At 51.2% G+C, this 20,150-nt stretch overlaps 35 non-coding genes and 27 pseudogenes across 35 annotated transcripts; all 62 read left to right on the forward strand.

Annotated features, from left to right (window-relative positions):
* Positions 1-17: 17 nt before the first annotated feature.
* LOC143954658 (5S ribosomal RNA) lies at positions 18-136 on the forward strand. Its single transcript, XR_013269629.1, has one exon. It is a non-coding gene; the product is annotated as a 5S ribosomal RNA (ribosomal RNA).
* A 109-nt stretch (positions 137-245) lies between these two features.
* On the forward strand, positions 246-364 carry LOC143952337 (5S ribosomal RNA). The gene has a single exon (XR_013267523.1). It is a non-coding gene; the product is annotated as a 5S ribosomal RNA (ribosomal RNA).
* A 6,208-nt stretch (positions 365-6,572) lies between these two features.
* LOC143943691 (5S ribosomal RNA) lies at positions 6,573-6,691 on the forward strand (annotated as a pseudogene).
* A 109-nt stretch (positions 6,692-6,800) lies between these two features.
* On the forward strand, positions 6,801-6,919 carry LOC143951531 (5S ribosomal RNA). The gene has a single exon (XR_013266795.1). It is a non-coding gene; the product is annotated as a 5S ribosomal RNA (ribosomal RNA).
* A 109-nt stretch (positions 6,920-7,028) lies between these two features.
* On the forward strand, positions 7,029-7,147 carry LOC143950406 (5S ribosomal RNA). Its single transcript, XR_013265811.1, has one exon. It is a non-coding gene; the product is annotated as a 5S ribosomal RNA (ribosomal RNA).
* Positions 7,148-7,257: 110 nt separating this feature from the next.
* Positions 7,258-7,376, forward strand: LOC143952138 (5S ribosomal RNA). Its single transcript, XR_013267344.1, has one exon. It is a non-coding gene; the product is annotated as a 5S ribosomal RNA (ribosomal RNA).
* Positions 7,377-7,485: 109 nt separating this feature from the next.
* LOC143945417 (5S ribosomal RNA) lies at positions 7,486-7,604 on the forward strand (annotated as a pseudogene).
* Positions 7,605-7,713: 109 nt separating this feature from the next.
* On the forward strand, positions 7,714-7,832 carry LOC143944295 (5S ribosomal RNA; annotated as a pseudogene).
* Positions 7,833-7,941: 109 nt separating this feature from the next.
* LOC143950670 (5S ribosomal RNA) lies at positions 7,942-8,060 on the forward strand. The gene has a single exon (XR_013266016.1). It is a non-coding gene; the product is annotated as a 5S ribosomal RNA (ribosomal RNA).
* A 109-nt stretch (positions 8,061-8,169) lies between these two features.
* On the forward strand, positions 8,170-8,288 carry LOC143948113 (5S ribosomal RNA; annotated as a pseudogene).
* Positions 8,289-8,397: 109 nt separating this feature from the next.
* Positions 8,398-8,516, forward strand: LOC143947073 (5S ribosomal RNA). The gene has a single exon (XR_013265270.1). It is a non-coding gene; the product is annotated as a 5S ribosomal RNA (ribosomal RNA).
* A 109-nt stretch (positions 8,517-8,625) lies between these two features.
* LOC143951232 (5S ribosomal RNA) lies at positions 8,626-8,744 on the forward strand. Its single transcript, XR_013266523.1, has one exon. It is a non-coding gene; the product is annotated as a 5S ribosomal RNA (ribosomal RNA).
* A 109-nt stretch (positions 8,745-8,853) lies between these two features.
* On the forward strand, positions 8,854-8,972 carry LOC143945177 (5S ribosomal RNA; annotated as a pseudogene).
* Positions 8,973-9,081: 109 nt separating this feature from the next.
* Positions 9,082-9,200, forward strand: LOC143952150 (5S ribosomal RNA). The gene has a single exon (XR_013267355.1). It is a non-coding gene; the product is annotated as a 5S ribosomal RNA (ribosomal RNA).
* A 110-nt stretch (positions 9,201-9,310) lies between these two features.
* LOC143944827 (5S ribosomal RNA) lies at positions 9,311-9,429 on the forward strand (annotated as a pseudogene).
* Positions 9,430-9,538: 109 nt separating this feature from the next.
* On the forward strand, positions 9,539-9,657 carry LOC143946801 (5S ribosomal RNA; annotated as a pseudogene).
* Positions 9,658-9,766: 109 nt separating this feature from the next.
* LOC143947085 (5S ribosomal RNA) lies at positions 9,767-9,885 on the forward strand. Its single transcript, XR_013265271.1, has one exon. It is a non-coding gene; the product is annotated as a 5S ribosomal RNA (ribosomal RNA).
* Positions 9,886-9,994: 109 nt separating this feature from the next.
* LOC143950208 (5S ribosomal RNA) lies at positions 9,995-10,113 on the forward strand. The gene has a single exon (XR_013265632.1). It is a non-coding gene; the product is annotated as a 5S ribosomal RNA (ribosomal RNA).
* Positions 10,114-10,222: 109 nt separating this feature from the next.
* LOC143952229 (5S ribosomal RNA) lies at positions 10,223-10,341 on the forward strand. Its single transcript, XR_013267426.1, has one exon. It is a non-coding gene; the product is annotated as a 5S ribosomal RNA (ribosomal RNA).
* A 109-nt stretch (positions 10,342-10,450) lies between these two features.
* Positions 10,451-10,569, forward strand: LOC143954130 (5S ribosomal RNA). Its single transcript, XR_013269149.1, has one exon. It is a non-coding gene; the product is annotated as a 5S ribosomal RNA (ribosomal RNA).
* Positions 10,570-10,678: 109 nt separating this feature from the next.
* Positions 10,679-10,797, forward strand: LOC143945385 (5S ribosomal RNA; annotated as a pseudogene).
* A 109-nt stretch (positions 10,798-10,906) lies between these two features.
* LOC143944948 (5S ribosomal RNA) lies at positions 10,907-11,025 on the forward strand (annotated as a pseudogene).
* A 109-nt stretch (positions 11,026-11,134) lies between these two features.
* Positions 11,135-11,253, forward strand: LOC143945200 (5S ribosomal RNA; annotated as a pseudogene).
* A 109-nt stretch (positions 11,254-11,362) lies between these two features.
* On the forward strand, positions 11,363-11,481 carry LOC143951786 (5S ribosomal RNA). Its single transcript, XR_013267025.1, has one exon. It is a non-coding gene; the product is annotated as a 5S ribosomal RNA (ribosomal RNA).
* Positions 11,482-11,590: 109 nt separating this feature from the next.
* LOC143947097 (5S ribosomal RNA) lies at positions 11,591-11,709 on the forward strand. Its single transcript, XR_013265272.1, has one exon. It is a non-coding gene; the product is annotated as a 5S ribosomal RNA (ribosomal RNA).
* Positions 11,710-11,818: 109 nt separating this feature from the next.
* LOC143944970 (5S ribosomal RNA) lies at positions 11,819-11,937 on the forward strand (annotated as a pseudogene).
* Positions 11,938-12,046: 109 nt separating this feature from the next.
* Positions 12,047-12,165, forward strand: LOC143952394 (5S ribosomal RNA). Its single transcript, XR_013267575.1, has one exon. It is a non-coding gene; the product is annotated as a 5S ribosomal RNA (ribosomal RNA).
* A 110-nt stretch (positions 12,166-12,275) lies between these two features.
* LOC143943719 (5S ribosomal RNA) lies at positions 12,276-12,394 on the forward strand. Its single transcript, XR_013264960.1, has one exon. It is a non-coding gene; the product is annotated as a 5S ribosomal RNA (ribosomal RNA).
* Positions 12,395-12,503: 109 nt separating this feature from the next.
* LOC143954436 (5S ribosomal RNA) lies at positions 12,504-12,622 on the forward strand. The gene has a single exon (XR_013269428.1). It is a non-coding gene; the product is annotated as a 5S ribosomal RNA (ribosomal RNA).
* A 109-nt stretch (positions 12,623-12,731) lies between these two features.
* LOC143953151 (5S ribosomal RNA) lies at positions 12,732-12,850 on the forward strand. The gene has a single exon (XR_013268260.1). It is a non-coding gene; the product is annotated as a 5S ribosomal RNA (ribosomal RNA).
* Positions 12,851-12,959: 109 nt separating this feature from the next.
* Positions 12,960-13,078, forward strand: LOC143947109 (5S ribosomal RNA). Its single transcript, XR_013265273.1, has one exon. It is a non-coding gene; the product is annotated as a 5S ribosomal RNA (ribosomal RNA).
* Positions 13,079-13,187: 109 nt separating this feature from the next.
* LOC143947121 (5S ribosomal RNA) lies at positions 13,188-13,306 on the forward strand. Its single transcript, XR_013265274.1, has one exon. It is a non-coding gene; the product is annotated as a 5S ribosomal RNA (ribosomal RNA).
* Positions 13,307-13,415: 109 nt separating this feature from the next.
* Positions 13,416-13,534, forward strand: LOC143946878 (5S ribosomal RNA; annotated as a pseudogene).
* A 109-nt stretch (positions 13,535-13,643) lies between these two features.
* On the forward strand, positions 13,644-13,762 carry LOC143952995 (5S ribosomal RNA). The gene has a single exon (XR_013268118.1). It is a non-coding gene; the product is annotated as a 5S ribosomal RNA (ribosomal RNA).
* A 110-nt stretch (positions 13,763-13,872) lies between these two features.
* On the forward strand, positions 13,873-13,991 carry LOC143951342 (5S ribosomal RNA). The gene has a single exon (XR_013266623.1). It is a non-coding gene; the product is annotated as a 5S ribosomal RNA (ribosomal RNA).
* Positions 13,992-14,100: 109 nt separating this feature from the next.
* Positions 14,101-14,219, forward strand: LOC143946123 (5S ribosomal RNA; annotated as a pseudogene).
* Positions 14,220-14,328: 109 nt separating this feature from the next.
* LOC143945975 (5S ribosomal RNA) lies at positions 14,329-14,447 on the forward strand (annotated as a pseudogene).
* Positions 14,448-14,557: 110 nt separating this feature from the next.
* Positions 14,558-14,676, forward strand: LOC143944364 (5S ribosomal RNA). Its single transcript, XR_013265020.1, has one exon. It is a non-coding gene; the product is annotated as a 5S ribosomal RNA (ribosomal RNA).
* A 109-nt stretch (positions 14,677-14,785) lies between these two features.
* LOC143953624 (5S ribosomal RNA) lies at positions 14,786-14,904 on the forward strand. The gene has a single exon (XR_013268689.1). It is a non-coding gene; the product is annotated as a 5S ribosomal RNA (ribosomal RNA).
* A 109-nt stretch (positions 14,905-15,013) lies between these two features.
* Positions 15,014-15,132, forward strand: LOC143950856 (5S ribosomal RNA). The gene has a single exon (XR_013266184.1). It is a non-coding gene; the product is annotated as a 5S ribosomal RNA (ribosomal RNA).
* A 109-nt stretch (positions 15,133-15,241) lies between these two features.
* LOC143951377 (5S ribosomal RNA) lies at positions 15,242-15,360 on the forward strand. The gene has a single exon (XR_013266655.1). It is a non-coding gene; the product is annotated as a 5S ribosomal RNA (ribosomal RNA).
* Positions 15,361-15,469: 109 nt separating this feature from the next.
* On the forward strand, positions 15,470-15,588 carry LOC143946758 (5S ribosomal RNA; annotated as a pseudogene).
* Positions 15,589-15,697: 109 nt separating this feature from the next.
* Positions 15,698-15,816, forward strand: LOC143943770 (5S ribosomal RNA; annotated as a pseudogene).
* A 109-nt stretch (positions 15,817-15,925) lies between these two features.
* On the forward strand, positions 15,926-16,044 carry LOC143946215 (5S ribosomal RNA; annotated as a pseudogene).
* A 110-nt stretch (positions 16,045-16,154) lies between these two features.
* LOC143947401 (5S ribosomal RNA) lies at positions 16,155-16,273 on the forward strand (annotated as a pseudogene).
* A 109-nt stretch (positions 16,274-16,382) lies between these two features.
* Positions 16,383-16,501, forward strand: LOC143944929 (5S ribosomal RNA; annotated as a pseudogene).
* A 110-nt stretch (positions 16,502-16,611) lies between these two features.
* On the forward strand, positions 16,612-16,730 carry LOC143944376 (5S ribosomal RNA). Its single transcript, XR_013265021.1, has one exon. It is a non-coding gene; the product is annotated as a 5S ribosomal RNA (ribosomal RNA).
* Positions 16,731-16,839: 109 nt separating this feature from the next.
* On the forward strand, positions 16,840-16,958 carry LOC143945065 (5S ribosomal RNA; annotated as a pseudogene).
* Positions 16,959-17,067: 109 nt separating this feature from the next.
* On the forward strand, positions 17,068-17,186 carry LOC143954477 (5S ribosomal RNA). The gene has a single exon (XR_013269465.1). It is a non-coding gene; the product is annotated as a 5S ribosomal RNA (ribosomal RNA).
* A 109-nt stretch (positions 17,187-17,295) lies between these two features.
* On the forward strand, positions 17,296-17,414 carry LOC143953625 (5S ribosomal RNA). The gene has a single exon (XR_013268690.1). It is a non-coding gene; the product is annotated as a 5S ribosomal RNA (ribosomal RNA).
* Positions 17,415-17,523: 109 nt separating this feature from the next.
* LOC143944691 (5S ribosomal RNA) lies at positions 17,524-17,642 on the forward strand (annotated as a pseudogene).
* A 109-nt stretch (positions 17,643-17,751) lies between these two features.
* LOC143952393 (5S ribosomal RNA) lies at positions 17,752-17,870 on the forward strand. Its single transcript, XR_013267574.1, has one exon. It is a non-coding gene; the product is annotated as a 5S ribosomal RNA (ribosomal RNA).
* Positions 17,871-17,979: 109 nt separating this feature from the next.
* LOC143951918 (5S ribosomal RNA) lies at positions 17,980-18,098 on the forward strand. Its single transcript, XR_013267145.1, has one exon. It is a non-coding gene; the product is annotated as a 5S ribosomal RNA (ribosomal RNA).
* A 109-nt stretch (positions 18,099-18,207) lies between these two features.
* On the forward strand, positions 18,208-18,326 carry LOC143945442 (5S ribosomal RNA; annotated as a pseudogene).
* A 110-nt stretch (positions 18,327-18,436) lies between these two features.
* On the forward strand, positions 18,437-18,555 carry LOC143953000 (5S ribosomal RNA). The gene has a single exon (XR_013268122.1). It is a non-coding gene; the product is annotated as a 5S ribosomal RNA (ribosomal RNA).
* Positions 18,556-18,664: 109 nt separating this feature from the next.
* Positions 18,665-18,773, forward strand: LOC143947273 (5S ribosomal RNA; annotated as a pseudogene).
* Positions 18,774-18,882: 109 nt separating this feature from the next.
* On the forward strand, positions 18,883-19,002 carry LOC143945487 (5S ribosomal RNA; annotated as a pseudogene).
* A 109-nt stretch (positions 19,003-19,111) lies between these two features.
* Positions 19,112-19,230, forward strand: LOC143945531 (5S ribosomal RNA; annotated as a pseudogene).
* Positions 19,231-19,339: 109 nt separating this feature from the next.
* Positions 19,340-19,458, forward strand: LOC143954131 (5S ribosomal RNA). Its single transcript, XR_013269150.1, has one exon. It is a non-coding gene; the product is annotated as a 5S ribosomal RNA (ribosomal RNA).
* Positions 19,459-19,567: 109 nt separating this feature from the next.
* Positions 19,568-19,686, forward strand: LOC143946562 (5S ribosomal RNA; annotated as a pseudogene).
* Positions 19,687-19,795: 109 nt separating this feature from the next.
* On the forward strand, positions 19,796-19,914 carry LOC143943433 (5S ribosomal RNA; annotated as a pseudogene).
* Positions 19,915-20,023: 109 nt separating this feature from the next.
* On the forward strand, positions 20,024-20,142 carry LOC143947133 (5S ribosomal RNA). The gene has a single exon (XR_013265275.1). It is a non-coding gene; the product is annotated as a 5S ribosomal RNA (ribosomal RNA).
* Positions 20,143-20,150: the final 8 nt, after the last annotated feature.

Below are 20,150 nucleotides of genomic sequence, written 5' to 3' on the forward strand. Positions count from 1 at the left end.
AAGTAGGGGGCAAGATCTCCTACGGCCACATCACCCTGAATGCGCTCGATCTCGTCTGATCTCGGATGCTAAGCAGGGTCAGGCTTGGTTAGTACCTGGATGGGAGACCGCCTGGGAATACCAGGTGCCGTAGGCTTTTTTCCATTATGTTGTTGGCTTTGGCGACCTGCTGTATTTTTCCTCTCGATTGCCCGAGTTGACCACCTTGGCTTTTGTCAAGAGAGTTGTAAGTAGGAAGCAAGATCGCCTACGGCCACATCACCCTGAATGCGCTCGATCTCGTCTGATCTCGGATGCTAAGCAGCGTCGGGCCTGGTTAGTACCTAGATGGGAGACCGCCTGGGAATACCAGGTGCCGTAGGCTTTTCTTGAAACATATTTTATTAACAAGCATCATAACAGTTACACAGTGTAGTTCACTTGTTGGTGTGCAGAATTACAGAACATTTTGCGACAATGTATCAAGTACTTTGCATATACAACGGGTGTCAAGACCCGAACAGTAAAGTAGAGTAGGCATGAAAAGATACATTACAAATGCACAACAAATATGAGAACAGGAAGGTAATAAGATAATAGAAACTTCAGAACGAGGGAAAAAACCTTCCTAAGTTTGTGGGTCAATCCCAGGCAGGGATTGTTGGCCTGTGTAATAGACAATTTTCAGTGAGGGGGACATATTAGGAGAAGGGGAAGAAAAGCAAGAGGTGTGAAAGTAAGACTGGGAGAAACTGGGAGAAACAGGGAAGGGGAAGGGGAGTGAGACAGGAGGGAAAGGGCTGGCCGACCCACCCAGGCACGGGGGCCTACAAAGAACAAGAGTTCGGGTAGTATTGAACATGCTATATCAGCAGTCCAATGCATCTAAGTGGACATTAACAGGCAAAAAGTGATCAGCCCATGGTTGCCAGATTTTATTGTGCTTGGGGAGACGGTCAAGGAATTTGGCTTCAGTCCTACTGTGGATCATGGCCTGCGTTACCCTATTCTTAACGGCAGGCAGGGGTAAAGTTGGGGTTTTCCAGGCGTGTGCTATGGTTTGTTTCGCTGCAGTTGTAAGCTGGAGAAAAAGTTTCAATTGATTGCGAGTGCAACATTCAGGAGACTTATTGAGTAGAGCGAAGACAGGGTCTGGCTGTAAAGTGAGTTTGAATAAAGTGGATGCCATTTGGAACACTGCTACCCAGAATTGCTGGGCTACCGGACACGTCCACCAGATGTGCAGGTGGGTGCCAGCAGTGTTACAACAACTAAAACAGAACGCCGAGTATCCTGGAACGTATTTGGCGATTCTAGCTGGCACTAGGTACCAACGCATTAATACTTTAAAATTGGCCTCAGAGGCAACAACATTTTGAGATGCGTTCTTGGTATTAGTCCAAATCTCGCTCCAGGCGTCAACGTCTAGGTCTATAGACAGATCGGCCGACCACCTCGTTGCGTATGGTGGGAGGGACGGGGGGGGGGAAATTGAGGTGAGCATATAATTGCGATATGACACCTGGGGCATGTGAGTTGCATATTTTTTCAAAAAATGATATGTGGTGTTGGGTCGGGCTGGGCTTAGGGAGAGATTGTAAGAAGTGTAGAATCTGAAGGTAACGGAAGTATTCCACACTGGGAAGGTGATATTGTTCCTGGAGTTCATGGAATGTTTTTGGCGATCCGCCCCTCAAGAGGTCTAAGACTCTGGTTATGCCTGCTCCGAACCAGGTTGTAAAAAGGCCTGGTTCAGTGAGAGCCGGGGGGAAGAGCGGGTTACCAAAAATAGATAACAATGGAGTATGCGTGGATATGAGTGCGGAGGATTTACGAGAAGCGTCCCAAATTTTCAGGGAATGCACGGTAACTGGATTTGTGAGGGGGCCTCTCTTGGAATGGGGTAACCAGAGTAGGTTGGAAATGGCAATGGGGTGGACATCTACAGCTTCAAGGCTAACCCACAAGGGAATTTCTGATGTAGCATGGTAAAGAGCTAGTTGGGCCACTTGAGCTGCTCTATAATACTGTAAGAAGTTGGGCACCCCTAGGCCGCCCTGTGTCTTGTGGCGGAAGAGAACAGATCTAGCAATCCTCGGTCTGGTCGGCTCCCAAATATATTTAAAGGTTTTATTTTGCATGATACGATGGAAATACGGGGGAACCGTGGTGGGGAGAACTCTGTAGAGGTAGAGTAATTTAGGTAGAAGGGACATCTTGACCGCTGTAATTCTACCCAGCCACGAGACACAAAGCGGCTGCCAAGAAGCCAAGATACTCGTAAATCTCTTGAGTAAGGGAAGGTAATTTGTACGGTAGAGGGAGGACGGGTCGTTCGTCAATTGGATGCCTAGGTAAGGGATGGAGGATGAGGACCATAAGAAAGGGAAATTATTTTGTAGCCGTTTAAGGTCATCTGTTGGCAGGGACACATTGAGGGCCTTGGATTTAGTTTGATTGACTTCTAGGCCCGATATAGTAGCGAAGCTATCTAGAAGCTTACAGAGGTTAGGTAAAGTAATGTGGGGGGTTGTGACGAAAAGTAGGGCGTCGTCGGCAAACAAGCATAACTTATGTGATGTTGAAGCTAACTCGAGACCGCGTATATCGGGGTGTGCCCTAATCAGAGCCGCCAGGGGTTCTATTGCTAATGCAAATAGGATGGGGGAGAGGGGGCATCCCTGTCTCGTCCCCCTTTGAATGGGAAAGGGCGATGAGCGTGAACCAGCATATCTAACGTAAGCTTGGGGATGGGCATACAAAGCGTTTATCCAACTTAGAAAATGGGGGCCGAAGCCCCAACGTTGTAAAATATAGTGAAGGTATGGCCAGGATACCGTGTCGAACGCTTTGCGTATATCAAGCGAGAGCAAATGCATAGGGATGTTTCTCGATTTTGCTATATGTTGGAGGAGAATCACACGACGGATATTGTCACTAGCTTGCCTCTGGGGAATAAATCCCACTTGGTCTTTATGGATCAATCCACCTATAATCGGGTTCAGGCATAGGGCCAAGACCTTGGCAAGGATCTTGATGTCCACGTTGAGCAAAGAGATGGGCCTAAAATTGGACCAAATTGAGTGGTCAGAATTGGGTTTGGGGATCATGGTGATAATGGCTGTCAATGTGTCCCTGCCCAGAGACTGACCCTGGAGGATAGAATTAAAGGAGTGTGTAAGGATTGGGGCTAGCGTATCAGAGAATTTTTTGTAGTAGGCTGCAGGTAATCCGTCGGGTCCGGGACGCTTATGAGGTTTGAGAGATTTGATGGCCGCCAATACTTCAGATAAAGCAATAGGGGCTTCGATTGTGTCGAGATTTGTAGGAGATAGCTGGGGTAGTTGTAGAGGGCGGAGCAGGGCATCAGCTTGAGAAGTAGGGAAGGATGATGTGGCTTTAATGTAAGCAGTGTGGGAGGATCTACGGAGTTGCTTATCAGCTTCTTCAGTTAAAAGTAGGTCTAGCTCTAGTTTAGTTTTCTCGAACGCCAACCTATTAGAAACCGTAGGGTCAGATTGGAAAGAGAGATAGTGTTGGTGGAGGGTGGCCTCTAGTTGGGAGGAACGCTCTTGCCTGAGCTTCTGGAGCTGTGAGGCGACAGAGATACACGTGCCCCTAATAACCGGTTTGTGAGCCTCCCAGAGGAGAGTGGGGGAGATACCTGGGGTGGTGTTGTGGGTGAGGTATTCCGTGAGGGCTACTTGGATATCTAGACAATATGATTGGTTGGAAAGGAGAGTTTCATTCATGCTCCATTCTCTGCTAACGGGAGGAGGGATAATGGAAGAAACAGTCGTGATTGTAGCGCAGTGGTCTGACCAAGTAATGGGGTAAATGCGTGAGTGAAGGAGAGTGGGAGCAGATGCTACAGGTATAAAGATATGGTCTATTCTAGAGAAAGACTTATGGGGATTAGAATAGAAGGTATAGTTTTTCTTAAGGGGATTACATTCCCTCCAGGTGTCTACCAGTGCCGCCTTTTGAAATTGTTTGCGGAGTTTCATGGAGGGGGCCAGTTGTTCCGGGGAGTAGGGTGACCTATCGAGGTGTGGGTAAAGAACTTGATTGGAATCACCGCACATAAATAGGGCACCGACGTGGTGTGTTCGGATGACCTGAAGGAGGTGGGAGAAGAACGGGTTGGGATTCGTATTAGGAGCGTAGTAGGAGACTATTGTGACAGCCGTGTCCTGGAGTAGACCTGTGAGTATAAGGTATCGACCCTCAGGGTCTTTAATTTCGGTTCCGGGGGTGAATAGAAGGGTATGGTGAAAGGCAAGAAGGACCCCTCTGTGTTTCGTGTCTGCGGAGGCTGTAAAGACCTGAGGATATTTGGAGTGAAAGAATTTGGGGGTAGTGTGCTTAGAGAAATGGGTTTCCTGAAGGGCCACTATGCCGGCCTTCAGGGTAAGAAACGTGCGAAATGCCTTGACCCGTTTTTGTGGTGAGTTAAGTCCTTTAACATTTAAGGACAAAATGTTCAGGGGGGCCATTGCGTAAGGGAAAGAGTATGTTCGGGGGACCCGTTAGGGCCCGAGTGGGCCGACCAGCCAAGAAGAAAGAAAGGGAGGGGAGGGGTATAGCAGAGGAAAAGAAAAAGTAAGAGCAGGAAAAGTTTGTGCAGGGAGGGGGGAAGAGGTGTGAGGCGGTGCGAGCAAAGGCACACCGCCCAACAAATTGGTGTTGCGGTCCGCCCGACCAGAGGGCGGGCAGGCGGAGTGTGCATCAACAAATGGGGGGAGCAGTGACTGCTCACCGCCGCGTACCCGTTGAAGTAACATTTAACAGTATAGTTAAAAAACAAAACTTAATAACAACAAACTCTACCAGATGAATGTGGCAGTTCAAGTGTACATAAAAGAGGTGTAAAGGGGTTTCAATCACAGTAAAAAGTGAACCGTGAAGTAACAGTATGGGGGGTAAAAATAGATCAAAAATTATATATATATAAAAAATATATAAAAAAAAAAAAAAAAAAAGGGGGGGGAGGGGGGGGAGGGGGGGGGGGGAAGGGAAGTATATGATTCGCTTTACGATATAGCTGTGGAGAAACTATCATAAGAATCGTATGGTTGGTAGAGATGTCCATGCTAAAACAAAAAAACAAAAAGAAAAAGAGATAAACAGAATACTGTGAGAAGATCAGGGTTTGCAAGTCCCAAGAACTGACGACTCAAAAAAATGAGGACGCCAAAGCAAAAAGTAGGGCAAAAAAGCTGGTAAGAGCGTTTCTCAGCGGGGAATAAAGACCTTCGGGCTAGGGAAGCCTACGCTGGAGGAACGTTTCGGGGTGTCCCGCTTAGCAGAAGAGGAGCTTGGAGTAGCTTGACGATTCCGTCTTGGTGTGGCTGCATAGGAGTAGGGAGCAGGACGAGCTGGAGTGCGTGGGAGAGATGTGTCTCGAGGTTCAGGTGCCACAAGGTGGAGAGATTCCAATAAATTCTGTAGGGCTTCGGATGAAGAACAGGTATGTTGTTGACCTTGAAAGGAGAAGTGGAGCGCAAAAGGGAAGCGCCAAGCATATTTTATCTGATGTTGCATCAATATTTGGAGCTGCGGTTTCATGGCACGTCTCTTTGCAATCGTCGAGGGTGCAAGATCGGTGAAGAGCTGATATGCGTGGCCTTGGAATAGCAGATCTTGTTTGTTTCGTGCGGCCGAAATCAGTTGCTCTTTCGTTCGGAAGTAGTGAAGTTTCACTATGATATCTCGGGGGAGGGCCTTCGGGTTGACGACACGTTAAGGCTCTATGAATCCGATCGAATTCAAGACGTTCGATCGGGATCGACGGGGACAGTTCTTGAAAGAGAGCGGTCGTAAAAGACTGCAAGTCGTCTACCGTCTCGGGGATGCCACGAAGGCGAAGATTTGATCTCCGTGAGCGGTTTTCTGCGTCCTCTAAACGGGATAGGAGGACCGCGTTGTCATCTCGGAGGCTTGCTTGGTCACGGACCAATTCTTGTATTGTGAGTTCCGTATCGTCTGCCCTCGTTTCGAGGTCTGCTGTGCGCTGGCCTAGGTCACGGATCTCACGGGTAAGTCTGTCTGTTATTTGGTCGGATGTGGCTTTGAGGGCTTTGTGGAGCATGGTCTCCATGTGTTTCAAGAAGTCTGCTTGGGACATACCTGTCTGTGAGGTAGGTTGCGGTATGTTCATACACTCCGTGGAGGTGTCCTCCTCATCGCTGCTCCCATGATGTTGCGGGCTGGTAGTGAGCTGGGCCGCCGCTGAGGCCTTCGCCGCCATTTTGGAGGAAGCACGCGCCAGTGCTTCTTTGATTGGTTTCGGCTTATTTTTGCCCCGGTGGCCGGTCAGAACCATTCCGGGAGAAGCACAGGGCGGTCCGCTACGTGGGTCCTCAAAGATCGAGGTGATTGCCGACTGGGAATGCAGTGCTATGGCTCGGGATTGCGGCGGTGAGAGCGCAGCTCTAACGGGATGCGTCCGTCATGGTGAGCTTCGCGCATGCGCCCCCAGGCTTTTTTCCATTATGTTGTTGGCTTTGGCGACCTGCTGTATTTTTCCTCTCCATAGCCCGAGGTGACCACCTTGGCTTTTGTCAAGAGAGTTGTAAGTAGGGTGCAAGATCGCCCACAGCCACATCACCCTGAATGCGCTCGATCTCCTCTGATCTCGGATGCTAAGCAGGGTCGGGCCTGGTTAGTACCTGGATGGGAGACCGCCTGGGAATACCAGGTGCCGTAGGCTTTTTTCCATTATGTTGTTGGCTTTGGCGACCCGCTGTATTTTTCCTTTCGATTGCCCGAGGTGACCACCTTGGCTTTTGTCAAGAGATTTGTAAGTAGGGTGCAAGATTGTCTACGGCCACATCACCCTGAATGCGCTTGATCTCATCTGATCTCGGATGCTAAGCAGGGTCGTGCCTGGTTAGTACCTGGATGGGAGACCGCCTGGGAATACCAGGTGCCGTAGGCTTTTTTCCATTATGTTGTTGGCTTTGGCGACCTGCTGTATTTTTCCTCTCGATTGCCCGAGGTGACCACCTTGGCTTTTGTCAAGAGAGTTGTAAGTAGGGTGCAAGATCACCTACGGCCACATCACCCTGAATGCGCTCGATCTCGTCTGATCTCGGATGCTAAGCAGGGTCGGGCCTGGTTAGTACCTGGATGGGAGACCGCCTGGGAATACCAGGTGCCGTAGGCTTTTTTCCATTATGTTGTTGACTTTGGCGACCTGCTGTATTTTTCCTCTCTATTGCCCGAGGTGACCACCTTGGCTTTTGTCAAGAGAGTTGTAAGTAGGGTGCAAAGTTCGCCTACGGCCACATCACCCTGAATGCGCTCGATCTCGTCTGATCTCGGATGCTAAGCAGGGTCGGGCCTGGTTAGTACCTGGATGGGAGACCGCCTGGGAATACCAGGTGCCGTAGGCTTTTTTCCATTATGTTGTTGGCTTTGGCGACCTGCTGTATTTTTCCTCTCGATTGCCCGAGGTGACCACCTTGGCTTTTGTCAAGAGAGTTGTAAGTAAGGTGCAAGATCGCCTACAGCCACATCACCCTGAATGCGCTCAATCTCGTCTGATCTCGGATACTAAGCAGGGTCGGGCCTGGTTAGTACCTGGATGGGAGACCACCTGGGAATACCAGGTGCCGTAGGCTTTTTTCCATTATGTTGTTGGCTTTGGCGACCTGCTGTATTTTTCCTCTCGATTGCCCGAGGTGACCACCTTGGCTTTTGTCAAGAGAGTTGTAAGTAGGGTGCAAGACCACCTACGGCCACATCACCCTGATTGCGCTCGATCTCGTCTGATCTCGGAAGCTAAGCAGGGTCGGGCCTGGTTAGTACCTGGATGGGAGACGGCCTGGGAATACCATGTGCCGTAGGCTTTTTTCCATTATGTTGTTGGCTTTGGTGACCTGCTGTATTTTTCCTCTTGATTGCCCGAGGTGACCACCTTGGCTTTTGTCAAGAGATTTGTAAGTAGGGTGCAAGATTGCCTACGGCCACATCACCCTGAATGCGCTTGATCTCGTCTGATCTCGGATGCTAAGCAGGGTTGTGCCTGGTTAGTACCTGGATGGGAGACCGCCTGGGAATACCAGGTGCCGTAGGCTTTTTTCCATTATGTTGTTGGCTTTGGCGACCTGCTGTATTTTTCCTCTCGATTGCCCGAGGTGACCACCTTGGCTTTTGTCAAGAGAGTTGTAAGTAGGGTGCAAGATCGACTATGTCCCCATCACCCTGAATGCGCTCGATCTTGTCTGATCTCGGATTCTAAGCAGGGTCGGGCCTGGTTAGTACCTGGATGGGAGACCGCCTGGGAATACCAGGTGCCGTAGGCTTTTTTCCATTATGTTGTTGGCTTTGGCGACCTGCTGTAATTTTCCTCTCGATTGCCCGAGGTGACCACCTTGGCTTTTGTCAAGAGAGTTGTAAGTAGGGTGCAAGATCGCCTACGGCCACATCACCCTGAATGCGCTCGATCTCGTCTGATCTCGGATGCTAAGCAGGGTCGTGCCTGGTTAGTACCTGGATGGGAGACCGCCTGGGAATACCAGGTGCCGTAGGCTTTTTTCCATTATGTTGTTGGCTTTGGCGACCTGCTGTATTTTTCCTCTCTATTGCCCGAGGTGACCACCTTGGCTTTTGTCAAGAGAGTTGTAAGTAGGGTGCAAGATCGCCTACGGCTACATCACCCTGAATGCGCTCGATCTCGTCTGATCTCGGATGCTAAGCAGGGTCGTGCCTGGTTAGTACCTGGATGGGAGACCGCCTGGGAATACCAGGTGCTGTAGGCTTTTTTCCATTATGTTGTTGGCTTTGGCGACCTGCTGTATTTTTCCTCTTGATTGCCCGAGGTGACCACCTTGGCTTTTGTCAAGAGAGTTGTAAGTAGGGTGCAAGATTGCCTACGGCCACATCAACCTGAATGCGCTCGATCTCGTCTGATCTTGGATGCTAAGCAGGGTCGTGCCTAGTTAGTACCTGGATGGGAGACCGCCTGGGAATACCAGGTGCCGTAGGCTTTTTTCCATTATGTTGTTGGCTTTGGCGACCTGCTGTATTTTTCCTCTCGATTGCCCGAGGTGACCACCTTGGCTTTTGTCAAGAGAGTTGTAAGTAGGGTGCAAGATCGCCTACGGCCACATCACCCTGAATGCGCTCGATCTCGTCTGATCTCGGATGCTAAGCAGGGTCGGGCCTGGTTAGTACCTGGATGGGAGACCGCCTGGGAATACCAGGTGCCGTAGGCTTTTTTCCATTATGTTGTTGGCTTTGGCGACCTGCTGTATTTTTCCTCTCTATTGCCCGAGGTGACCACCTTGGCTTTTGTCAAGAGAGTTGTAAGTAGGGTGCAAAGTTCGCCTACGGCCACATCACCCTGAATGCGCTCGATCTTGTCTGATCTCGGATGCTAAGCAGGGTCGGGCCTGGTTAGTACCTGGATGGGAGACCGCCTGGGACTAACAGGTGCCGTAGGCTTTTTTCCATTATGTTGTTGGCTTTGGCGACCTGCTGTATTTTTCCTCTCGATTGCCCGAGGTGACCACCTTGGCTTTTGTCAAGAGAGTTGTAAGTAGGGTGCAAGATCGACTATGGCCCCATCACCCTGAATGCGCTCGATCTTGTCTGATCTCGGATTCTAAGCAGGGTCGGGCCTGGTTAGTACCTGGATGGGAGACCGCCTGGGAATACCAGGTGCCGTAGGCTTTTTTCCATTATGTTGTTGGCTTTGGCGACCTGCTGTAATTTTCCTCTCGATTGCCCGAGGTGACCACCTTGGCTTTTGTCAAGAGAGTTGTAAGTAGGGTGCAAGATCGCCTACGGCCACATCACCCTGAATGCGCTCGATCTCGTCTGATCTCGGATGCTAAGCAGGGTCGTGCCTGGTTAGTACCTGGATGGGAGACCGCCTGGGAATACCAGGTGCCGTAGGCTTTTTTCCATTATGTTGTTGGCTTTGGCGACCTGCTGTATTTTTCCTCTCTATTGCCCGAGGTGACCACCTTGGCTTTTGTCAAGAGAGTTGTAAGTAGAGTGCAAGATCGCCTACGGCCACATCACCCTGAATGCGCTCGATCTCGTCTGATCTCGGATGCTAAGCAGGGTCGTGCCTGGTTAGTACCTGGATGGGAGACCGCCTGGGAATACCAGGTGCTGTAGGCTTTTTTCCATTATGTTGTTGGCTTTGGCGACCTGCTGTATTTTTCCTCTCGATTGCCCGAGGTGACCACCTTGGCTTTTGTCAAGAGAGTTGTAAGTAGGGTGCAAGATTGCCTACGGCCACATCACCCTGAATGCGCTCGATCTCGTCTGATCTCGGATGCTAAGCAGGGTCGTGCCTAGTTAGTACCTGGATGGGAGACCGCCTGGGAATACCAGGTGCCGTAGGCTTTTTTCCATTATGTTGTTGGCTTTGGCGACCTGCTGTATTTTTCCTCTCGATTGCCCGAGGTGACCACCTTGGCTTTTGTCAAGAGAGTTGTAAGTAGGGTGCAAGATCGCCTACGGCCACATCACCCTGAATGCGCTCGATCTCGTCTGATCTCGGATGCTAAGCAGGGTCGGGCCTGGTTAGTACCTGGATGGGAGACCGCCTGGGACTAACAGGTGCCGTAGGCTTTTTTCCATTATGTTGTTGGCTTTGGCGACCTGCTGTATTATTCCTCTCGATTGCCCGAGGTGACCACCTTGGCTTTTGTCAAGAGAGTTGTAAGTAGGGTGCAAGATCGACTATGGCCACATCACCCTGAATGCGCTCGATCTTGTCTGATCTCGGATTCTAAGCAGGGTCGGGCCTGGTTAGTACCTGGATGGGAGACCGCCTGGGAATACCAGGTGCCGTAGGCTTTTTTCCATTATGTTGTTGGCTTTGGCGACCTGCTGTATTTTTCCTCTCGATTGCCCGAGGTGACCACCTTGGCTTTTGTCAAGAGAGTTGTAAGTAGGGTGCAAGATCGCCTATGGCCACATCACCCTGAATGTGCTCGATCTCGTCTGATCTCGGATGCTAAGCCGGGTCGGGCTTGGTTAGTACCTGGATGGGAGACCGCCTGGGAATTCTAGGTGCCGTAGGCTTTTTTCCATTATGTTGTTGGCTTTGGCGACCTGCTGTATTTTTCCTCTCGATTGCCCGAGGTGACCACCTTGGCTTTTGTCAAGAGAGTTGTAAGTAGGGCGCAAGCTCGCCTACGGCCACATCACCCTGAATGCGCTCTATCTCGTCTGATCTCGGATGCTAAGCAGGGTCGTGCCTGTTTAGTACCTGGATGGGAGACCGCCTGGGAATACTAGGTGCCGTAGGCTTTTTTCCATTATGTTGTTGGCTTTGGCGACCTGCTGTATTTTTCCTCTCGATTGCCCGAGGTGACCACCTTGGCTTTTGTCAAGAGAGTTGTAAGTAGGGTGCAAGATCGCCTACGGCCACATCACCCTGAATGCGCTCGATCTCGTCTGAACTCGAATGCTAAGCAGGGTCAGGCTTGGTTAGTACCTGGATGGGAGACCGCCTGGGAATTCCAGGTGCCGTAGGCTTTTTTCCATTATGTTGTTGGCTTTGGCGACCTGCTGTATTTTTCCTCTCGATTGCCCGAGGTGACCACCTTGGCTTTTGTCAAGAGAGTTGTAAGTAGGGAGCAAGATCGCCTACGGCCACATCACCCTGAATGCGCTCGATCTCGTCTGATCTCGGATGCTAAGCAGGGTCGTGCCTGGTTAGTACCTGGATGGGAGACCGCCTGGGAATACCAGGTGCCGTAGGCTTTTTTCCATTATGTTGTTGGCTTTGGCGACCTGCTGTATTTTTCCTCTCGATTGCCCGAGGTGACCACCTTGGCTTTTGTCAAGAGAGTTGTAAGTAGGGTGCAAGATCGCCTACGGCCACATCACCCTGAATGCGCTCAATCTCGTGTGATCTCGCATGCCAAGCAGGGTCGGGCCTGGTTAGTACCTGGATGGGAGACCGCCTGGGAATACCAGGTGCCGTAGGCTTTTTTCCATTATGTTGTTGGCTTTGGCGACCTGCTGTATTTTTCCTCTCGATTGCCCGAGGTGACCACCTTGGTTTTTGTCAAGAGAGTTGTAAGTAGGGTGCTAGATCGCCTACGGCCACATCACCCTGAATGCGCTCGATCTCGTCTGATCTCGGATGCTAAGCAGGGTCGTGCCTGGTTAGTACCTGGATGGGAGACCGCCTGGGAATACCAGGTGCTGTAAGCTTTTTTCCATTATGTTGTTGGCTTTGGCGACCTGCTGTATTTTTCCTCTCGTTTGCCCGAGGTGACCACCTTGGCTTTTGTCAAGAGAGTTGTAAGTAGGGTGCAAAGATTGCCTACGGCCACATCACCCTGAATGCGCTCGATCTCATCTGATCTCGGATGCTAAGCAGGGTCGGGCCTGGTTAGTACCTGGATGGGAGACCGCCTGGGAATACCAGGTGCCGTAGGCTTTTTTCCATTATGTTGTTGTCTTTGGCGACCTGCTGTATTTTTCCTCTCGATTGCCCGAGGTGACCACCTTGGTTTTTGTCAAGAGAGTTGTAAGTAGGGTACAAGATCGCCTACGGCCACATCACCCTGAATGCGCTCGATCTCGTCTGATCTCGGATGCTAAGCAGGGTCGTTCCTGGTTAGTACCTGGATGGGAGACCGCCTGGGAATACCAGGTGCCGTAAGCTTTTTTCCATTATGTTGTTGGCTTTGGCGACCTGCTGTATTTTTCCTCTCGATTGCCCGAGGTGACCACCTTGGCTTTTGTCAAGAGAGTTGTAAGTAGGGTGCAAGATCGCCTACGGCCACATCACCCTGAATGCGCTCGATCTCGTCTGATCTCGGATGCTAAGCAGGGTCAGGCTTGGTTAGTACCTGGATGGGAGACCGCCTGGGAATTCCAGGTGCCGTAGGCTTTTTTCCATTATGTTGTTGGCTTTGGCGACCTGCTGTATTTTTCCTCTCGATTGCCCGAGGTGACCACCTTGGCTTTTGTCAAGAGAGTTGTAAGTAGGGAGCAAGATCGCCTACGGCCACATCACCCTGAATGCGCTCGATCTCGTCTGATCTCGGATGCTAAGCAGGGTCGTGCCTGGTTAGTACCTGGATGGGAGACCGCCTGGGAATACCAGGTGCCGTAGGCTTTTTTCCATTATGTTGTTGGCTTTGGCGACCTGCTGTATTTTTCCTCTCGATTGCCCGAGGTGACCACCTTGGCTTTTGTCAAGAGAGTTGTAAGTAGGGTGCAAGCTCGCCTACGGCCACATCACCCTGAATGCGCTCGATCTCGTCTGATCTCGGATGCTAAGCAGGGTCGTGCCTGGTTAGTACCTGGATGGGAGACCGCCTGGGAATACCAGGTGCCGTAGGCTTTTTTCCATTATGTTGTTGGCTTTGGCGACCTGCTGTATTTTTCCTCTCGATTGCCCGAGGTGACCACCTTGGCTTTTGTCAAGAGAGTTGTAAGTAGGGTGCAAAATCGCCTACGGCCACATCACCCTGAATGCGCTCAATCTCGTGTGATCTCACATGCCAAGCAGGGTCGGGCCTGGTTAGTACCTGGATGGGAGACCGCCTGGGAATACCAGGTGCCGTAGGCTTTTTTCCATTATGTTGTTGGCTTTGGCGACCTGCTGTATTTTTCCTCTCGATTGCCCGAGGTGACCACCTTGGTTTTTGTCAAGAGAGTTGTAAGTAGGGTGCTAGATCGCCTACGGCCACATCACCCTGAATGCGCTCGATCTCGTCTGATCTCGGATGCTAAGCAGGGTCGTGCCTGGTTAGTACCTGGTTGGGAGACCGCCTGGGAATACCAGGTGCCGTAAGCTTTTTTCCATTATGTTGTTGGCTTTGGCGACCTGCTGTATTTTTCCTCTCGTTTGCCCGAGGTGACCACCTTGGCTTTTGTCAAGAGAGTTGTAAGTAGGGTGCAAAGATTGCCTACGGCCACATCACCCTGAATGCGCTAGATCTCGTCTGATCTCGGATGCTAAGCAGGGTCGGGCCTGGTTAGTACCTGGATGGGAGACCGCCTGGGAATACCAGGTGCCGTAGGCTTTTTTCCATTATGTTGTTGGCTTTGGCGACCTGCTGTATTTTTCCTCTCGATTGCCCGAGGTGACCACCTTGGTTTTTGTCAAGAGAGTTGTAAGTAGGGTACAAGATCGCCCACGGCCACATCACCCTGAATGCGCTCGATCTCATCTGATCTCGGATGCTAAGCAGGGTCGTTCCTAGTTAGTACCTGGATGGGAGACCGCCTGGGAATACCAGGTGCCGTAAGCTTTTTTCCATTATGTTGTTGGCTTTGGCGACCTGCTGTATTTTTCCTCTCGTTTGCCCGAGGTGACCACCTTGGCTTTTGTCAAGAGAGTTGTAAGTAGGGTGCAAGATCGCCTACGGCTACATCACCCTGAATGCGCTCAATCTCGTCTGATCTCGGATGCCAAGCAGGGTCGGGCTTGGTTAGTACCTGGATGGGAGACCGCCTGGGAATACCAGGTGCCGTAAGCTTTTTTCCATTATGTTGTTGGCTTTGGCGACCTGCTGTATTTTTCCTCTCGATTGCCCGAGGTGACCACCTTGGCTTTTGTCAAGAGAGTTGTAAGTAGGGTGCAAAGATTGCCTACGGCCACATCACCCTGGATGCGCTCGATCTCGTCTGATCTCGGATGCTAAGCAGGGTCGGGCCTGGTTAGTACCTGGATGGGAGACCGCCTGGGAATACCAGGTGCCGTAGGCATTTTTCCATTATGTTGTTGGCTTTGGCGACCTGCTGTATTTTTCCTCTCGATTGCCCAAGGTGACCACCTTGGCATTTGTCAAGAGAGTTGTGAGTAGGGTGCCAGATCGCCTACGGCTACATCACCCTGAATGCGCTCGATCTCGTCTGATCTCGGATGCTAAGCAGGGTCGGGCCTGGTTAGTACCTGGATGGGAGACCGCCTGGGAATACCGTGTGCCGTAGGCTTTTTTCCATTATGTTGTTGGCTTTGGCGACCTGCTGTATTTTTCCTCTCGATTGCCCGAGGTGACCACCTTGGCTTTTGTCAAGAGAGTTGTAAGTATGGTGCAAGATCGCCTACGGCCACATCACCCTGAATGCGCTCGATCTCGTCTGATCTCGGAAGCTAAGCAGGGTCAGGCTTGGTTAGTACCTGGATGGGAGACCGCCTGGGAATTCCAGGTGCCGTAGGCTTTTTTCCATTATGTTGTTGGCTTTGGCGACCTGCTGTATTTTTCCTCTCGATTGCCCGAGGTGACCACCTTGGCTTTTGTCAAGAGAGTTGTAAGTAGGGAGCAAGATCGCCTACGGCCACATCACCCTGAATGCACTCGATCTCGTCTGATCTCGGATGCTAAGCAGGGTCGTGCCTGGTTAGTACCTGGATGGGAGACCGCCTGGGAATACCAGGTGCCGTAGGCTTTTTTCCATTATGTTGTTGGCTTTGGCGACCTGCTGTATTTTTCCTCTCGATTGCCCGAGGTGACCACCTTGGCTTTTGTCAAGAGAGTTGTAAGTAGGGTGCAAGATCGCCTACGGCCACATCACCCTGAATGCGCTCAATCTCGCCTGATCTCGCATGCCAAGCAGGGTCGGGCCTGGTTAGTACCTGGATGGGAGATCGCCTGGGAATACCAGGTGCCGTAGGCTTTTTTCCATTATGTTGTTGGCTTTGGCGACCTGCTGTATTTTTCCTCTCGATTGCCCGAGGTGACCACCTTGGTTTTTGTCAAGAGAGTTGTAAGTAGGGTGCTAGATCGCCTACGGCCACATCACCCTGAATGCGCTCGATCTCGTCTGATGTCGGATGCTAAGCAGGGTCGTGCCTGGTTAGTACCTGGATGGGAGACCGCCTGGGAATACCAGGTGCCGTAAGCTTTTTTCCATTATGTTGTTGGCTTTGGCGACCTGCTGTATTTTTCCTCTCGTTTGCCCGAGGTGACCACCTTGGCTTTTGTCAAGAGAGTTGTAAGTAGGGTGCAAGATCGCCTATGGCCACATCACCCTGAATGTGCTTGATCTCATCTGATCTCGGATGCTAAGCAGGGTCAGGCCTGGTTAGTACCTGGATGGGAGACCGCCTGGCAATACCAGGTGCCGTAGGCTTTTTTTCCATTATGTTGTTGGCTTTGGCGACCTGCTGTATTTTTCCTCTCGATTGCCCGAGGTGACCACCTTGGTTTTTGTCAAGAGAGTTGTAAGTAGGGTGCAAGATCGCCTATGGCCACATCACCCTGAATGCGCTCAATCTCGTCTGATCTCGGATGCTAAGCAGGGTCGTTCCTGGTTAGTACCTGGATGGGAGACTGCCTGGGAATACCAGGTGCCGTAAGCTTTTTTCCATTATGTTGTTGGCTTTGGCGACCTGCTGTATTTTTCCTCTCGTTTGCCCGAGGTGACCACCTTGGCTTTTGTCAAGAGAGTTGTAAGTAGGGTGCAAGATCGCCTACGGCTACATCACCCTGAATGCGCTCAATCTCGTCTGATCTCGGATGCCAAGCAGGGTCGGGCCTGGTTAGTACCTGGATGGGAGACCGCCTGGGAATACCAGGTGCCGTAAGCTTTTTTCCATTATGTTGTTGGCTTTGGCGACCTGCTGTATTTTTCCTCTCGATTGCCCGAGGTGACCACCTTGGCTTTTGTCAAGAGAGTTGTAAGTAGGGTGCAAAGATTGCCTACGGCCACATCACCCTGGATGCGCTCGATCTCGTCTGATCTCGGATGCTAAGCAGGGTCGGGCCTGGTTAGTACCTGGATGGGAGACCGCCTGGGAATACCAGGTGCCGTAGGCATTTTTCCATTATGTTGTTGGCTTTGGCGACCTGCTGTATTTTTCCTCTCGATTGCCCAAGGTGACCACCTTGGCTTTTGTCAAGAGAGTTGTGAGTAGGGTGCCAGATAGCCTACGGCTACATCACCCTGAATGCGCTCGATCTCGTCTGATCTCGGATCCTAAGCAGGGTCGGGCCTGGTTAGTACCTGGATGGGAGACCGCCTGGGAATACCGTGTGCCGTAGGCTTTTTTCCATTATGTTGTTGGCTTTGGCGACCTGCTGTATTTTTCCTCTCGATTGCCCGAGGTGACCACCTTGGCTTTTGTCAAGAGAGTTGTAAGTATGGTGCAAGATCGCCTACGGCCACATCACCCTGAATGCGCTCAATCTCGTCTGATCTCAGAAGCTAAGCAGGGTCGGGCCTGGTTAGTACCTGGATGGGAGACCGCCTGGGAATACCAGGTGCCGTAGGTATTTTTCCATTATGTTGTTGGCTTTGGCGACCTGCTGTATTTTTCCTCTCGATTGCCCAAGGTGACCACCTTGGCTTTTGTCAAGAGAGTTGTGAGTAGGGTGCCAGATCGCCTACGGCTACATCACCCTGAATGCGCTCGATCTCGTCTGATCTCGGATGCTAAGCAGGGTCGGGCCTGGTTAGTACCTGGATGGGAGACCGCCTGGGAATACCGTGTGCCGTAGGCTTTTTTCCATTATGTTGTTGGCTTTGGCGACCTGCTGTATTTTTCCTCTCGATTGCCCGAGGTGACCACCTTGGCTTTTGTCAAGAGAGTTGTAAGTAGGGTGCAAGATCGCCTACGGCCACATCACCCTGAATGCGCTCGATCACGTCTGATCTCGGATGCTAAGATGGGTCGGGCCTGGTTAGTACCTGGATGGGAGACCGCCTGTGAATTCCAGGTGCCGTAGGCTTTTTTCCATTATGTTGTTGGCTTTGGCGACCTGCTGTATTTTTCCTCACGATTGCCCGAGGTGACCACCTTGGTTTTTGTCAAGAGAGTTGTAAGTAGGGTGCAAGATCGCCTACGGCCACATCACCCTGAATGCGCTCGATCTCGTCTGATCTCGGAAGCTAAGCAGGGTCAGGCCTGGTTAGTACCTGGATGGGAGACCGCCTGGGAATACCATGTGCCGTAGGCTTTTTTCCATTATGTTGTTGGCTTTGGTGACCTGCTGTATTTTTCCTCTTGATTGCCCGAGGTGACCACCTTGGCTTTTGTCAAGAGATTTGCAAGTAGGGTGCAAGATTGCCTACGGCCACATCACCCTGAATGCGCTCGATCTCGTCTGATCTCGGATGCTAAGCAGGGTCGTGCCTGGTTAGTACCTGGATGGGAGACCGCCTGGGAATACCAGGTGCCGTAAGCTTTTTTCCATTATGTTGTTGGCTTTGGCGACCTGCTGTATTTTTCCTCTCGTTTGCCCGAGGTGACCACCTTGGCTTTTGTCAAGAGAGTTGTAAGTAGGGTGCAAGATCGCCTACGGTTACATCACCCTGAATGCGCTCAATCTCGTCTGATCTCGGATGCCAAGCAGGGTCGGGCCTGGTTAGTACCTGGATGGGAGACCGCCTGGGAATACCAGGTGCCGTAAGCTTTTTTCCATTATGTTGTTGGCTTTGGCGACCTGCTGTATTTTTCCTCTCGATTGCCCGAGGTGACCACCTTGGCTTTTGTCAAGAGAGTTGTAAGTAGGGTGCAAAGATTGCCTACGGCCACATCACCCTGCATGCGCTCAATCTCGTCTGATCTCGGATGCTAAGCAGGGTCGGGCCTGGTTAGTACCTGGATGGGAGACCGCCTGGGAATACCAGGTGCCGTAGGCTTTTTTCCATTATGTTGTTGGCTTTGGCTACCTGCTGTATTTTTCCTCTTGATTGCCCGAGGTGACCACCTTGGCTTTTGTCAAGAGAGTTGTAAGTAGGGTGCAAGATCGCCTACGGCCACATCACCCTGAATGCGCTTGATCTCGGATGCTAAGCAGGGTCGGGCCTGGTTAGTACCTGGATGGGAGACCGCCTGGGAATACCAGGTGCCGTAGGCTTTTTTCCATTATGTTGTTGGCTTTGGCGACCTGCTGTATTTTTCCTCTCGATTGCCCGAGGTGACCACCTTGGCTTTTGTCAAGAGAGTTGTAAGTAGGGTGCAAGATCGCCTACGGCCACATCACCCTGAATGCGCTCGATCTCATCTGATCTCGCATGCTAAGCAGGGTCGGGCCTGGTTAGTACCTGGATATGGAGACCGCCTGGGAATACCAGGTGCCGTAGGCTTTTTTCCATTATGTTGTTGGCTTTGGCGACCTGCTGTATTTTTCCTCTCGATTGCCCGAGGTGACCACCTTGGCTTTTGTCAAGAGAGTTGTAAGTAGGGTGCAAGATCACCTATGGCCACGTCACCCTGATTGCGCTCGATCTCGTCTGATCTCGGAAGCTAAGCAGGGTCAGGCCTGGTTAGTACCTGGATGGGAGACCGCCTGGGAATACCATGTGCCGTAGGCTTTTTTCCATTATGTTGTTGGCTTTGGTGACCTGCTGTATTTTTCCTCTTGATTGCCCGAGGTGACCACCTTGGCTTTTGTCAAGAGATTTGTAAGTAGGGTGCAAGATTGCCTACGGCCACATCACCCTGAATGCGCTCGATCTCGTCTGATCTCGGATGCTAAGCAGGGTCGGGCCTGGTTAGTACCTGGATGGGAGACCGCCTGGGACTAACAGGTGCCGTAGGCTTTTTTCCATTATGTTGTTGGCTTTGGCGACCTGCTGTATTTTTCCTCTCGATTGCCCGAGGTGACCACCTTGGCTTTTGTCAAGAGAGTTGTAAGTAGGGTGCAAGATCAACTATGGCCACATCACCCTGAATGCGCTCGATCTTGTCTGATCTCGGATTCTAAGCAGGGTCGGGCCTGGTTAGTACCTGGATGGGAGACCGCCTGGGAATACCAGGTGCCGTAGGCTTTTTTCCATTATGTTGTTGGCTTTGGCGACCTGCTGTATTTTTCCTCTCGATTGCCCGAGGTGACCACCTTGGCTTTTGTCAAGAGAGTTGTAAGTAGGGTGCAAGATCGCCTATGGCCACATCACCCTGAATGCGCTCGATCTCGTCTGATCTCGGATGCTAAGCAGGGTCAGGCCTGGTTAATACCTGGATGGGAGACCGCCTGGGAATACCAGGTGCCGTAGGCTTTTTTCCATTATGTTGTTGGCTTTGGCGACCTGCTGTATTTTTCCTCTTTATTGCCCGAGGTGACCACCTTGGCTTTTGTCAAGAGAGTTGTAAGTAGGGTGCAAGCTCGCCTACGGCCACATCACCCTGAATGCGCTCGATCTCGTCTGATCTCGGATGCTAAGCAGGGTCGTGCCTGGTTAGTACCTGGATGGGAGACCGCCTGGGAATACCAGGTGCCGTAGGCTTTTTTCCA

This window comes from Lithobates pipiens, unplaced genomic scaffold, assembly GCF_037356315.1.
Source record: "Lithobates pipiens isolate NorthernLeopardFrog02 unplaced genomic scaffold, aLitPip1_a1.2 Scaffold_30, whole genome shotgun sequence".
NCBI lineage: Eukaryota > Metazoa > Chordata > Amphibia > Anura > Ranidae > Lithobates > Lithobates pipiens.